Source organism: Cervus elaphus, chromosome 3 (genome assembly GCF_910594005.1).
Source record: "Cervus elaphus chromosome 3, mCerEla1.1, whole genome shotgun sequence".
Classification (NCBI taxonomy): Eukaryota; Metazoa; Chordata; class Mammalia; order Artiodactyla; family Cervidae; genus Cervus; species Cervus elaphus.
In genome coordinates, this window is record NC_057817.1 from 30,605,069 (window position 1) to 30,620,247 (window position 15,179).

General features: G+C 48.3%; 1 non-coding gene across 1 annotated transcript; it reads right to left on the reverse strand.

Moving 5' to 3' along the window:
- Nucleotides 1-6,004: 6,004 nt before the first annotated feature.
- LOC122686497 lies at nucleotides 6,005-6,143 on the reverse strand. Its single transcript, XR_006338795.1, has one exon. It is a non-coding gene; the product is annotated as a U4 spliceosomal RNA (small nuclear RNA).
- Nucleotides 6,144-15,179: the final 9,036 nt, after the last annotated feature.

Sequence of the window (15,179 nt, forward strand, 5' to 3'; positions counted from 1 at the left end):
CACTCTGGTGTCAAGTGAAAAGACCCCTGCCCCTCCCCATAAAATCTGAAATAGCTGGGGGCAAGCCTGAGGACTAGTGGTGCATTTGCCTAAGCAGAACACAGGAGTACATTGAGCAGGATACAGAGAGAGATTCCCACTGAATGAAGTAATAAGCTCCTTCAGGCTGTGTGAGCTCTTTACCTCCTGCCAGGCTGGATGAATCACAAGCTGGAATCAAGATTGCCAGGAGAAATATCAATAACCTCAGATATGCAGATGATGCCAAACATGGCAGAAAGTGAACAGGAACTAAAGAGCCTCTTGATGAAGGTGAAAAAGGAGAGTGGAAAGCTGGCTTAAAACTCAACATTCAAAAAACTAAGATCATGGCATCTGGTTGCATCACTGCATGGCAAATAGAAGGGGGAAAAGTGAAAACAGTGACAGACTTTATTTTCTTGTGCTCCAAAATCACTGAGGATGGTGACTGCAGGCATGAAATTAAAAGATGCTTGCTCCTTAGAAGAAAAGCTATGACAAACCTAGACATCGTATTAAAAAGCAGAGACACCACTTTGCTAACAAAAGTCCATCTAGTCAAAGCTATGGTTTTTCCAGTAGTCATGTATGGATGTGAGAGTTGGACCATAAAGAAGACCGAGCGCAGAAGAATTGATGCTTCTGAACTGTGGTGTTGGGGAAGACTCTTGAGAGTCTCTTGGACTACAAGGAGATCAAACCAATCCATCCTAAAGGAAATCAGTCCTGAATATTCATTGGAAGGACTGATGCACTCAGCCTTCTTTATAATCCAACTCTCACATCCATACATGACTACTAGAAAAACCATAGCTTTGACTAGACGGACCTTTGTCAGCAAAGTAATGAATTATCCTCCAATTAAAAATAAAACTTAAAGTAAAAAAAATGAATTGGGAAGAACAGTTTTTCTTTCTATTATTTGGAAGGATTTGTGTCCATTTGGCTTTATCACTTCCTTAAATGTTTGGCAGAATTTATTAGTGCCACATCTGAGCCTAGTATTTGATTTGTGGGAGTTTTTAAAACAAGAGCTTTATTGAGACATAATTCATACCATACATTCATCCACTTAAAATGTACAATTCAGTGGTGTTTAGTACATTCACAGAGTTGTGCAATCATTGCCACAATCAATTTTAGAACACTTCCACCACTCCAGAGAGAAACTCCAAACCATTAGCAGTCACTCCCCTTTTGTGGCAATGTTTTTCATATAGATTCAATTAAGAGTTTTACGCTTCCTTCATGGTCAAACCCAAGGCCCACACTTCAGGACTAGCTTTTCCCCTAGACTCCTGCTCCAAGATCAATGTCAGCAAATGATGAGGCACTGACCATTTGTGGCACTGGGCTGGGATGCAGAGAAGACATGAATGAATAGGGCAATGAACCCAGGTTCTATAGAAACCTGAGTTTTAGCACTAGGTTAGAGCTCAGCCTTTGAACAAGCTTCAATTCTCCCCCACCCGCTTTGGTTGCATCATGAGGCATGTAGGATCTTAGTTCCTCAATCAGGGATCAAACTCACACTCCCTGCATTGGAATCATGGAGTCTTAACCAATGGATTGCCATGGAAGTCTGGACCTTTAGGGAAGTCTAGACAACTAGGAAAGTCCCAAGCTTAAATTCTGAATCTGCATCTTTGCCTATCAAGTAGGGAGAGTAATCTCCTTTCTATTTTTCATGATTGGGGTGGGACAAATAAGAGAAACCCACTCCAGTATTCTTGGGCTTCTTTTGTGGCTCAGCTGGTAAAGAATCTGCCTGCAATGTGGGAGACTTGGGTTTGGGTTGGGAAGATGCCCTGGAGAAAGGAAAGGCTACCCACTCCAGTATTCTGGCCTGGAGAATTCCATGGACTCTATAGTCCGTGGGGTTGCAAAGAGTTGGACATGACTGAGTGATTTAAAAGAAAAGAAACGAGAGAAATGTGTGTGAAATCACTTTGAAAATTGTGAGGTATTCCAGTATTATTGAGGGCTTCTCTGGTGGTTCAGATGTAAAGAATCTGCCTGCAATGCAGGAGACCCGGGTTCAATTCCCTGGGTGGGGAAGATCCCCTGTAGAAAGGAATGGCTACCCACTCCAGTATTCTTGCCTGGAGAAGTCTATGGACAGAGGAGCCTGGTGGGCCATAGTCCATCAGGTCACATAGAGTCAGACATGACTGAGTGACTAACATTTTCACTTTTCGCTTACTTCAGGTATTATTGATGGGCTGGCAATTTAGCTAAGGAGACATAAATAATAAATATAGAAATATAAGCATGGGCAACAATACATTTTTGAGCACTCACTGTGTGCTAAGCCCTATATTAAGTGCTGTGTATGCATTATCTCATTAGATTCTTACAATAACCCTGTGAAGTAAGTGTTGTTATTATTTTTATTTTACAGATGAGAAAAGTGATGCTTGGAGGGATTAAACAACTCACTCAAGGTTATACAGTTAAAAGGACAACGCGTGGGGAGGGCTGGTCTGTCTGAGCTGACCAGTAAGCCCATGAGAGGACGGCCTTTATGGTCTGTCCAGGAAGCTGCTCCTCTTCACAGGGTGCAGGTTACTCCGGTAACCCTTATAAACCCATCTCTCCCCGACCCTGACGTCTCTGGCCCTCTCCCCGTAATTTCTGTGAATGTCTCCTCTTTGCCCTTCCTATGCACCCCACCCTGAAATTCAGATTCTTCTCATAGCTTCACAAATCAGTTCTGGGATGGATGCAGAGGCTCCTGTTTCCATGGTGATGTGCGGAGGCTGGTACCACACACGCCAAGGGTAGGCGATGCAGAGAATTGGCTCAGGATCCAAAGGAGTCGGCAGTAGCCAGGCTCCGGGAAAAGAGATCGATGAGAAAGCCGAGTCTGAGTGGCTGGACCTCCCTTGGAGCTCCAGAAGGACTTCCACCCCCACCACACCCCTGCCCTCCTCAAACTCCTAATTTGGGAGTAGACGGCAGGAGCCCAGGGGAACGGAAGCGGTGGGGGCTTCAAAGCAGAAGCTACCGCCTGTGACTTGTTTGAAAACAAAGCGTAATCTTGACGGGAGAGGCTGCCCAGTTGGGGGGCCGCCTCCTCCCCTGGCCCCTCTGCCTCGCTCTCCTCTGCCTGCTCTGACCTCATTCTTTGAACCGCGGCCGGGTCGCTGAAGGGGAGCCGGGCGGCCAGCAGGGGGCAGAGTCTCCCTCCGTCAAAGCTTCTGCCGGCCTCCTTCCTCTCTGCTCCCGCCACCCCTGTTCTCACCACGATTATTTTCAGCTGACAGGCTGCAAAGGCGCAGTAGGTGGATTTCAGGACAGAAGAAGGGTTCTGGCAGGGGCTATGAGCTGCTGATGCTTTAGTCTTTAGACTGTGCGCTCGGCTGGGGAGAGGGAGTGCTTAGGGCCCCGAGTCAGGGGCCGAAGCAAGGACACTTTAACCTGCTGGCAAAGGTTTCCTCTGACGTTTATCTTGATCCGTTGAAGCACCCTAACCCTGAGGAGGAGGCTTAGTCATCCACTCAATAACTGTTTATCGAGTATCAACGATTATATTCACGGATGGATGCATCCAATCAAATCGAGTGTTTACGAAATGCCTACACAGCGGTCCTTAACCTTTCCGGGGGGCAGAGGAGGGGAAGTTACATATCCTTTGAGATTATGATAAAAAAAATACAGACTCTCTCCCGGAAAGAATGCACTGCAAATCTAGAAATGCTATTGTGTGGTTTGGGGAATCTCATGAACTCCCGGGAGTTCACCCATGGGCCTCAGGACTTAAACTCCTGGTTTACTGTGAGCCCTGCGCTGGGCTTTGAGGGTACAATACGAATGAGACACACATAATCCCCACCCTGTCTGAGCTTGAGAGGCTAGTGGGAGACATAGATGATTAAGGACACTTTTACGTGTTGAGGTATGGGGAAGTCATTATGGTTTATGCGTGTTAACTTGAATTTGATGCTAATTAGAACAGTGTGTTTGTGGCCTATCAAACATACATTGTACATCTGCTTTAATTATTAAGGAAAAGGGCACATTGACCAGAAGTAAAGAATGTCCATGTTAAAAATAAAGATTAAATACCTCCCTTCCTGGGAAGCCAATGCTGAGTACTCCTTCAATGATAAGACTCCCTTCCCAGGTGCCAAGGCCATACTGACTCACCATGTACAGTGTCGGTCTGGGTTTTCTTTTGAAACCTTGAAGGAAGGTATCCCTGACTTTTTCAGTGTTCTTTGTTCTGTGCTGAAAACCGTGCTTTTCCTGAACAGCTCCTCAGAGTTACCTGAGAGGCTGTCTTCCTGGCTATAATCCTCGGGTTGGCTCAAAGAAAACTTTTTTTCTATTCCTATTATAGATCGTTTATTGATTACTTTTCACTGACACAGGACAGTAAAGAAATGTTTAAAATACAGTGGGGAAATTCAGGAGACCCACCAGGACCTAGACCAGGGCCCTTACGGAAAGCTGAGACCTAAAGACGGAGCAGGAGCTGGTCAGGCAAAGGCTTGAGGGAGAACACGCTGGGCAGGGAGAAAAGCAGAGGGAAAACCTTTGAGAAGAGGGAACAGCAGACCCGAGAAGCCAACAGGAGGCCTGTGCAGCTGACTCAGAAGTTCCAGGTGGAGGACGCATGAGAAATGAGGCTAGAGGGTAAGTGCCATATGCAGCCCCTGGGATCTGATAGGGAACGGGGAGACAGCTGCCGGCCTCAAGGACACTGGCAAGAAAGCTGGTGGTTCTGCTGTAGAAGGGTAAGTTCAACACCAGGAGCAAGCAGAGCGTGGGGTCGGAGTGTGCAGGAGGAGCTGTATACCCAGACTGGGGGATCAGCCCAGGGCCCAGGACGCGAGACTCCGTGATACACACGGTATATATCCAGAATACCCTCAGCCTCTGAAAACAGCCAGAGGATGAATGGGGAGGTAGCAATCACAAGTGCACCTCGGTTTGATTGCATCCTACCATTGGGAACACCTTTTACGCTGGAGTTGCAGAGGGCTCGGCTGGAGTGAGCTCAGCTCTGCCTACTTTTTAACTTCAGAGTTGAGGCCAGAAGCAGCCTTGGCTAGAAAAGTGGGTGAGGAGAGAGAGCAATAGACCGGCCGCCCCCGCCCCCTGCTGTAGGGTTAGGGGTGGAATTGGAAGAGCAGAGGATGAGACAGACAAGCAGGTGTTGCAATGATTTATTGTCTGTGATTTTATTTATTTATTTATTTATTTTTTCTGTGATTTATTTTAACAAACACTCGTCTAGGACTTACTGCATGCCAGGCACTGTCCTAAACACTTAATCAATTTTCATTCATAACACTTCTAGGAAATAGGCATGATCTTCAGTGTCACTTAACACCTGGGGAAAATGAGGCACAGAGCAGTTAAGTGCCTTGGCAAAATCAAATAGCAAGGGACAAAGCCACCATTGGGACCCAGGCCGTCTGGGCTCTTCACCATTGAGCAAGGCTATCTCTGGAAAGGAAGGCAGTTGCAAGAACTAAGGATTAAGCCTGGGCCTCCCACACGAGAGGTGAGAATTCTACCAGCCCACCTCCCAAGACACTGATACAGCACTTAGAGACTCGCTCTGCAGGAGGTCCCAGGGCAGTGGGAGGAGCACAGGGAATGGTGAGGCCTTGGACATCTGCTAGACTGAGGCTGAGGATCCAGGACTGGAGAGGGGCAATGAGCTAAGTAGGAAGGTCATGGGCAGAGTAAAGTGGACTCTCCTACTGTGGTCCCTGAGCGCCAGCCCCTTCCTCCCTTAGCATTGTCATCTCTAGCCATTCTCCCCTCATGCAAGATGTTTTCATCTTGCTGTTCTTTCCTGCCCCCAGGGTCTTCTTACTTGCTGTGTCCTCTGCCCTGAACCACCCCACCCCTTGCACACAGATACACCCTCCTCACGTTTTCTCAGGCTGATCCCCACTCATCCTTCAGATCTCAGCCTCACTGTGGGTTTTTCAGAGAGGCCATCCGGGATCCCATCTCTGGATTAGATTATTCTGTTATACTTTCATAGTAGTAACCTATTACTTCCCTTTACAACCTATATTATAATTTGAAGTTATAGATCCAATTAGCAATAATCGTGCCTCAGATAAACCTCATTGGCTACGATACTGCCACTGAGCAAAGCTTGAAGTTATAGATCCAATTGTGCTTGATGCTTGATTCTCCTGTTAGACCACAACCTTCCTGAGGACAAGGGCCCCACCCTATTCTCCACTTTGAACTTTGCTTATGGACTTCCCTGTTGGCACAGTGGATAAGAATCTGCCTGCTGATGCAGGGGACATGGGTTCGATCCTGGTCTGGGAAGGTTCCACAAGCAACTAAGCCTGTACACCACTTCTACTGAAGCCTAAGTGCCCTATAGCCCATGCTCCACCACAAGAGAAGCCCCAGCAATGAGAAGCCCATGCACTGCAATGAAGAGTAGCACCTGCTCTCCACAACTAGAGAAAGCCCACACAAAGCAATGAAGACCCAGTGCAGCCAAAAAAACAAACAAAATGAAACCTTGCTCTTGGCATAGTGCTAGACACATATACACACTCCGTAACGTTTTGCTAAATGAGTATATGAATTTAGAAGGTTTCAGAGATCTACTGGTCCACTGCTTGTTTCCCTCTATCATATGCCCAGTAGGCAGTCATTTACTTTCTCTTTGAATATTCCTAGTGTCAGGGAACTCACTACTTCACAAGATGCCCATTCTATTTTTGAAGAGATTTAATAGAAAAAAAAAAGGAAAAAAAAAAATAGAATCATGATGGTTCAGCAGGTAAAGAATCTGCCTGCAATGTAAGTGGCACAGGAGACTTGGATTCAATCCCTGGGTCAGAAAGATCTCCTGGCAGAGGAAATGGCAACCCACTCCAGTATTCTTGCCTGGAGAATCTCATGGACAGAGGAGCCTGGTGGGCTACAGTTCATGGGGTCACAAAGAGTTGGACATGACTAAGCGCGAGCACAGGTAAAAGAATAGTTCTTTCTTATTGGGAAAAAAACTGGCTCTCTGTTATTTCTTTGTCCTAGTTTGGCCCTCTGGAGCTACATGCAATCAAGACAGTCCTTAAGCACTTACAGACAGCCATCCTGCTCGCCCCCTCCGCCCTCAAGCCTTTGCTGTGCCACCTAAACAGTTCTTTCAGCTTTGGAAGCCTTGGTTTCTTTCTTTCTTTTTTTTTTGGAAGCCTTGGTTTCTTAACCCGCTCCACCCTGGGCTCTTTTCTCAAGAAACACCCACTTTGGTCAGCACTCAGAACGTAGCCTCATTTATGAATTATTACCCCTTACTCTCAGTCGCTTGGCATAGGTGCAGCGGGATGATGGAGGAGAAAGTGAGAAAAGAAAGCTGTTCCTTTCTCTCCAGTGTAAGGAGGGATGTGATTCTCCAGGAAACAATATTATTAATAATGGTTGGGGCCCCGGGCTAGTTCTGAACCCGATGTACCGTTGTCAACTGCATTCTGGGTCAAGTGGCCTTTCTGGACCCTTTTCTTTGGGGAAAATGTGTTTGGGTTCCAAACAACCAAGTTATATATAAACCCTTTAGATAACCAGCTTACAAATTGGGAACTGCTTCTAGAGAAGTATTTAGGTAACACCGAGTGGGAGAGTGAAGGGACAAGAACAGAGTGGGCTTGTTCAGAAAAGTTTCCAAGAGGTTTTCAAAGCAAAGGCAGGGAGAGTGGAAAGGCACACAGGCTTCAGAGCCAGACAAACTTGGGTTCAAGTCCCAGAGTTGCCATTCCTGCGGGGGGAGGCCCAGCTGTTGTCACCTAACTTTCCTTCGGGTTCCTGTGTCTAGAAAGACAATCATTGCAGAGCTGCCTGACAAGTGCTGATGAATGGTAGGTATTGTCATGTTTTCAAAGTGTAAGTCTTTTCCCTTGAGGTGAGGTGTCACGATCCATGATTTACTAAGACCCTGACCCCAATACGCAGCTGGCTCACATGCAGGAACACGAGCTGATTACAGGGAACTGTCCGAAGGAGATGTTCCAAAGCCTGGTGGGGGTAAAGGGGTGCTTCAGAAAGAAGTTGGGGTGACAAAGGCATTGGGGATCTGAGTGTCCCCCAAAACAGGTGCTTCAGTGCACACTATTTCTGTAGAGGTGTGTGTCTACGTGGGCCCTGTGAGGTCTGGTGCATGCCAGCGTTCTGCCTGTCAATGGGACTCAGGAGATTCCCCTCCAACTCTCAGGCTCCACTACTCAGCTCTCGGCAGCCCAGCTCTTATCGCTTAGCTGTCTGCCCTCTGGCCTCTTCCCTTTGTTTACCAACTTGGCTGGCTTTCTCCTCTGGGAACAAAGGAGGTGTTCAGTTCTGGGCAGTGCCTGGCTCCAGCTCCCCGCCCCCACTCCCTTCCCCTCTCCCCCAGAGCGTTGCCCCCCACTCCCCCTTTCCCGTCTCAAGCAGACCCCTTGGTTCTGAGAGGCCTCTTCCCACAGTTCCATGGAGAGACGAGGCTGGACTCCTTGGTCAGCATCCCCCTTTTTCTCACCCTCTAGCCCCCATTCCTGTCCCCGATGAGGCCTCTGAAGCTTCACTTGTCTGGGCTGGAGGCAGCTCCTCTCCCCATTGTCTGACCAGGATTTGGAAGCTCTGGTTTCCATAGCAACCCCTGGGCATTTAATTAAGGGAGGAGGCCTTCATCTCTTCTAGTCTGGGCAGTTCCAAATCTCTGCCCGAAAAGGATACCCTCCCTGAGAGGGTGAGGGAAAAGCATTGTCCTTCAGTATAGCACAATCCTGGCTTCTCCATAGCACCCAGTATAGCTTTCCCAGCCCGTCCCCTCCCACCTGCCAGCCGTCTCCCCACCTCACACCAGAGCAGGCTGGGGAAACCTCACAGACCAGCCAGGGCAAACCCCAGGTCCCAGAATAGCAGGGTTCTGGGTCGGAGGAGCAGGTAATTTCTGTAAGCCACCCCCTCTTCTGGCTTTGTTTACTGTACCGGTGGATTGGAGATGGGATGGGGTGGTGAAAAAAGTGTTGTTAGTCAGTGTGTCTGACTTTGTGACCCCATGCCCTGTAGCCTGCCAGGCTCCTCTGTCCATGGAATTCTCCAGGCAAGAATACTGGAGTGGGTAGCCGTTCCCTTCTCTAGGGGATCTTCCCGACCCAGGGACTGACCACAAGTTTCCTGTATCACAGACAGATTCTTTACTGTCTGAGCCACGGGGGAAGCCCCTGGTGGGATGGGATCGGGGTGGGAGCTAATTCAACACTGGCCCTACCATCTAATTGCTCTTTGAAACCCCTGGAATTTAATGTAAAATGTTGTATATAAATTCTTATAAGCTACAACTCTTGTTGTCTAGTCATTAGGTTGTGACCAACTCTTTGGTGACCCCGTGGACTATAGCCTGCCAGTCTCTTCTGTCCATGGGGTTTCCCAGACGAGAATACTGAAGTGAGTTGCAATTTCCTTCTCCAGGGGATCTTCCCAACCCAGGGATTGAACTCGCATCTCCTGTGTGCTTTTGTCAGATCCACAAAGGAATCTGTGAGCTCAAAAATTTCCCTAGATCTGTCATTTGCTAGCTGTGAGACCTTTGGCAAATTACTTAACCTCTCTGTGCCTCTGAGTCCTTGTCTGTAGAGTAGGGTTCATAATTCTTACTTTGAAAGATGGTGAACACTTGGTAAGGAGTTATTCTTGTTACAGCTATTATTACTATGAGAGGGGGCTAAATGGAGGACCCTACCCCTTATTCGTTCCATACCCACAGCCCCTCAAGATGACAGGTCTGCCCTCAGGGAAAGGCCTTCACCTCCTCCTCCCTCCTCCCTCTCCGCCCCACCCCAGACTGCTGGAAAGTGCTCCAGACTCTGATCGGAAGCTGGCAGCTTTCAAGAGCTCGTCATGAGGTGGAATTTCCAAGCTCCAGTAACCAAGCTATCCGGGTTCCTGAAATTCCTGACTCCGATTTCTCAGCTGTTGCTGTGACCACTTTTTCCCATTTCTGGTTAGGTTAGTTTGTGTGTGTGTGTGTTTCCTTTTCACTGTATTTTTAGACTTCGGAAAAAATAAACACAGCTCACACACTAGCACCTTCCTGATCTTTCGGTTCTTCATAGGCGTGGGGGTGAGGGCAATTCTTTCCATGACCGTGGTCATTCTTCAACCCTATCCCACCCCACCCATCCTTACCTTCTGTTGAAAATTTCCAGCCTTATCCCACCCATCTCGCATTACCGCCTCTCCCATCCCCTCAACACTGGTAAATGTTGATTGTAATGTGAACCTTCTGGCTCTTACATCCTTTCTATACTTCTGTCTGGTTTCCCTCTTGTTTTCCCACAGTGGGAAACTTCCCCCACTGTGGCATTCTTTTCCCTCCCTTCAGAAGAGCCACTCTATTTCTGCGGTTCGGGGCTCATCCCACTGGGACAGCACCTGATTCGAAGGAGGAGCTGGGGAGTCCGATGAATCTAGGAACCCACACCCCACCAATTAGGTTTAGGCTTCATCATCAATAACATAGCACTTACCTAAGGCTCAGTGGGCTTCCGAGGTGGCACTAGTGGTAAAGAACCTGTCTGCCAAAAAAAAAAAAAAAAAGAACCTGTCTGCCAATGCAGTAGACATTAGAGACGCGGGTTCGATCCCTGGGTTGGGAAGATCCTTTTGAGAAGGGAATGGCAATCCACTCCAGTATTCTTGCCTGGAGAATTCCATGGACAGAGGAGCCTGGCGGGCTACAGTCCATGGTGTCACAAAAGAGTCGGACACAACTGAGCGACTAAACAACCAGAGTTGTAGCGAGGTTGAAGTGAAATAATGCAAGGAGTGTACTGAGGTCAGATGCCTTGCAGCTGGCAAAGGCCTTGATAATGGAGCTGTTATTCACTGGACCTGGTCCTCCAGGACACAGGACTGTTTCTCAGACCTCTTTCATTCGACCCTGTCCACATGCCAGTCAGAGTCCTGGAGCTGGACTGGGTGCCGCCCGTTGTCTGAAGACACAGGTGATGTCCAGAGGTGGCGTGGGAGAGGTGAAGGGGGAGGGCTCAGGGTTTTCTCTTGTGAAGGCAAGAGACAAGGATTTGCATTATTCAGTCTGGAGGAAACTGGAAGAGGGAAGGAAAGGCTTTTAATAATAATAACAGACTTCAGGGCTCTCTGTGTCACATTCTGTTTTCTCTCCCTCAGGGAAGAGGAAGTGTTGGCGTTGGAGAGTCTAGGAACTGGTGAGCAGAAGAATGTCCCAGCTGTGGATGAAACCCTGGCTCAGGAAATTTGAAATTTCTGCCAAGGCTCGCAGAGTTTGCCTAAGGTCACAAGGTAGTCGGTGCTGGGCCCTGGATGTGGACACAGACCACAGCCCACTGAAAGCGGGCCAAGGCTTTCAACCCACACGCTGTGGCCAGAGGCTGGGAGCTCCAGGGGGTCAGATGGGTTGGCAAACCCAGTGGAGACTCCTGGTTTGCTTCAGAGTCCCATCCCCAGGAAGTGGTGAAAAGAATACAAGGTAACGCAATATTGCCACCCCCATTTCAGAAAAAGCAAAGCTCAGTGAAAGATAAAGTAATTCACCCAGTTCACAAAACTGGGAACTGCTGAGACCAGGATTCGAACCCGGGCTGCATGATGTGAGCCTGGGTTCTCTACCTGTGCGGCCTCTGGATGTGTTGAGTCTGGTTCTCAAGCTAGTGGGGCTGACTCTGGAGCAGAGATGCTAATGAAGTCCTGTAGCACCTCTTGGACCCTCAGAGGACTGAGGGCTGAGTGAGACAGTGCAGGTGGAGCCCAGCACACAGGAAGAGCCGACCCGGCTGTCATTATGTCTGGCTGGCTTCGGTTCTGCCTTTCCGCTATTTGCTCAGTGCCTGGGTTTATGCCCTTGGCCTTCACTAACCTGGAAGCAAATATCTGTCCTTCCTCCGTGTTTGTCCTCAGTCAGTAAACAGGATTGTGGGTTAAGGGGTGACTGCCTGACCCTCACAGTCCCACCCACTGCCAGACTCTGGTTGTCTGGGGCGCATCCCCCGGCATGCCCTGGAAGGCTGGACTGGGGGTGAGCCGGAAGGCTCCCAGAGAGCAAGTCCAGCCTCACATTTTGTATAAGGATGCTGAGGCCCAAAGAGAGAGAGTCTGGGTCAGGGTCATTCCTTCAGTCTGTCCACATTCACTGAGCCCCTGCTGTGTTCCAGATACCATTCTAGACATTGGGGATATGGCAGGAAATGGGACTGAAAAGACCCCACCAAGAGGCAATGTAAGAGACGCAGGTTCGATTCCCGGGTCAGGAAGATCCCCTGGAGGAGGGCATGGCAACCCACTCCAGTATTCTTGCCTGGAGAATCTCATGGACAGAGGAGCCTGGCGGGCTACAGCCCATAGGGTCTTGCAAAGAGTTGGGTATAACTGAAGCGACTCAGCAAGCACACATGCAAGTCTGCCTTACCAGAGTGGAGGAGAAAGACGACAAAAAATAGGTATACAAAAAATGCATGCCAGAAAAAGGTCATGGTGACCAATGCCGGAGAACATGAAATGGAATCGTCAAGTGGTTACTTCAGTTAAGGTGAGTTCTCTGGGCAGATGACATTAAAACCCCAGATCTAAGGGATGAAAAGATACCAGTGGGGACCGTCAAGGAGCAGGGTGCTCCTGGAAGAGGAAATGCAGCAAAAAGCTCCCAGGTACAAGCAGAGCACGTGGTACTTAGTAAAGGTGACTGTTTTGGGAACTTTAGTGTTCTTCTTTTTTTTCCCCAGGAACTTTAATTTCATAGGGAGCTGTCATGTTGGGGGAAGTCTAAGAGAGGAAAGGCGCTCAGGAACATGGGAGTGAGCTTGGAAATGATGTGAAGGCTGAGCCACACATACTCCCTTTCCATTTTCCCAGGTCCGGCCACTTCCTCATCCACTAGTGTGGTATGAATGTGTGTGTGTGTGTGCTACAAATATATATTTATATGTAAATGTATATGTAGATAAAGTGTGAACGTGTCTATGTTTTGGGCTGTGATGTAACGTGTTTCTTTTTTAAAAGTGTTTATTATTATTATTTATTTGGCTGTGCTGGATTTTAGTTGGGGCTTCCCTGGTGGCTCAGGTGGTAAAGAATCTGCCTGCAATGCAGGAGACCCTGGTTCGATCTCCGAGTTGGGAAGATCCTGTTAGTTGCGGTACATGGTGTTTTCAATTTTTGCTGCAGCAGGCAAACTCTTAGTTGCAGCAAGTGGGATCTAGTTCCCTGACCAGGGATTGAACCTATGTCCCCTGCATTGGGAGCATGGATTCTTAGCCACTGGACCACCAGAAAAGTCCCCGTAACAAAATTCTGACTATGACTTGTGACAGAAAATTTGAGAGCCATGATTGGAGGAAGCCACAGTTCAGCATGGCTGGAGCACAGTGGGAGAGGGAAAGAATACAAGGGCAAGACAGTTCATGTATGGTTCTAAAAGAAACTGGATTTTATTCAAAATGAACCTGACCCCATAAGAAGACTTAAGCAGAGAATGGACATGACCCATGTAGTTTCTTGGTTTTATTTTTAATCTTGCCATTTAGAAATAGATAAACTGAGTCTCCTTACAGTTACTTTTCCACCAAAACAGATTTGACTTGCTTTCTCTGGCAAGAAATTGGGTTGGAGGGAGACAGAGGAGCTATACTTCTGTCCACCTTGCCAGATCAAGAAGGACCTCCTGGAGGGACCCAGGAGAGGGGCCACACAAAGATCCCCGGGAGGCTGTAGTGAAGGGTGGCAGGAGGAGGCCCAGAGAGGGTAGAGGAGGGCGGGGCAGTTGCTACACTAGCGGATGAGGAAGTGGCTGGACCTGGGAAACTGGAAGGGGAGTATGTGTGGCTCAGCGTTCGCATCGCTTCCCGGCTCACTCCCATGTTCCTGAGTGCCTCTCTTTCCTTAGACTTCCCCCAGCGTGAGGGCCCCCTAGCACCCTGGTCCTGACCAAGCCTTGGTGGTGGCAAGAGGAGGCAGGAAGCCCTACCTGCTGCGGTCTTACCAGGGTCCTCTGCTCCAAGGGCCTGTTTTAGGAATGGTGGCTACACTCACTCTGGCCACATACTGCTCCTGTCCCCGACTCCCACCCCCCCCAGCTCAGTCCAAACCAGGCAGAACAAGGTGTCCCTAGGACCACTGTCTTTACTGTGTCTCTGTTTCCCGTCCTGTCCCATCCTCAGCCATCTTTTTCCTCCTAATTCTTAGTCTGATTCAAGTAGCTTTTTTTTCTTTCTCCTCCTGTATAGGCCTTTACACGCACACACACACACACACACACACACACACACACATGCATTCACTAGTCCTCCTTTTCCATCTCTTGCTTCCATGCCATCCCATTCCCTAGACCATTCCCTATACATTACCCACCTCTCAGCATCTTATTCTTATTTGAACCATAGCTCAATGCTACTTCCTCTAGGAAGCTTCCAAGAAAATTCTCCTTCTTCCTTTTGTTTCTGCTTCTAGTCGCTCACCAGACTCACACAACACTCAGCTCTCAGGATGAGGAGCAGAAGAGCACAAGAAAGAGAAAAACCCCAGGAATGGGCCTGGCCTTCATAGCTAGCCTTTGGTTTTCTCCTATGGAATATAACACTTTCACAGAATATCAACATCAAGCAAGGCCACCCAATGACTGAAATAGATCAAGAACAAGACCTCGCTGTAGTCACATCCAAACACAGACAGAAACGAGAAATTGTCCAAGCCGTAAAAATGAACAAACATCCCCCTGTTCTAGCTCAGATGAGTGGCTGCTGCTCCTTTACCAATCATAGTGTTAGTCTTGCTTCATTCTTATTTACTAAGGTACCACTGTGGTTTAGAACTGAGAAGGTGGGGGACTTCCCTGGTGGTCTGGAGGTTAAGACTCTGTGCTTCCACTGCAGGGGGTATGAGTTAGGTCCCCGGTTTGGGAACTAAGATCCTCCATGCCAGTGCAGCACAGCCAAAAAAATAGAACAACAACAACAACAAAAAGGAACGCAATTGTAGAATCCTCCAGCTTCCTGACAACCTCTAACCCAGGGCAACCTTGCTTCCCTGACTTCTCCCCAAATCTGCAAATTTAAGCCCAAATCCTAAGCCTTTTCCTACATGCCCCACAGTTGGTGTGTGTTGTTCTCCTTGATGAAATGAGTTCACAAACCCAATTTTGTTCGACTACAAGTGTCTGCTGGTAGTCT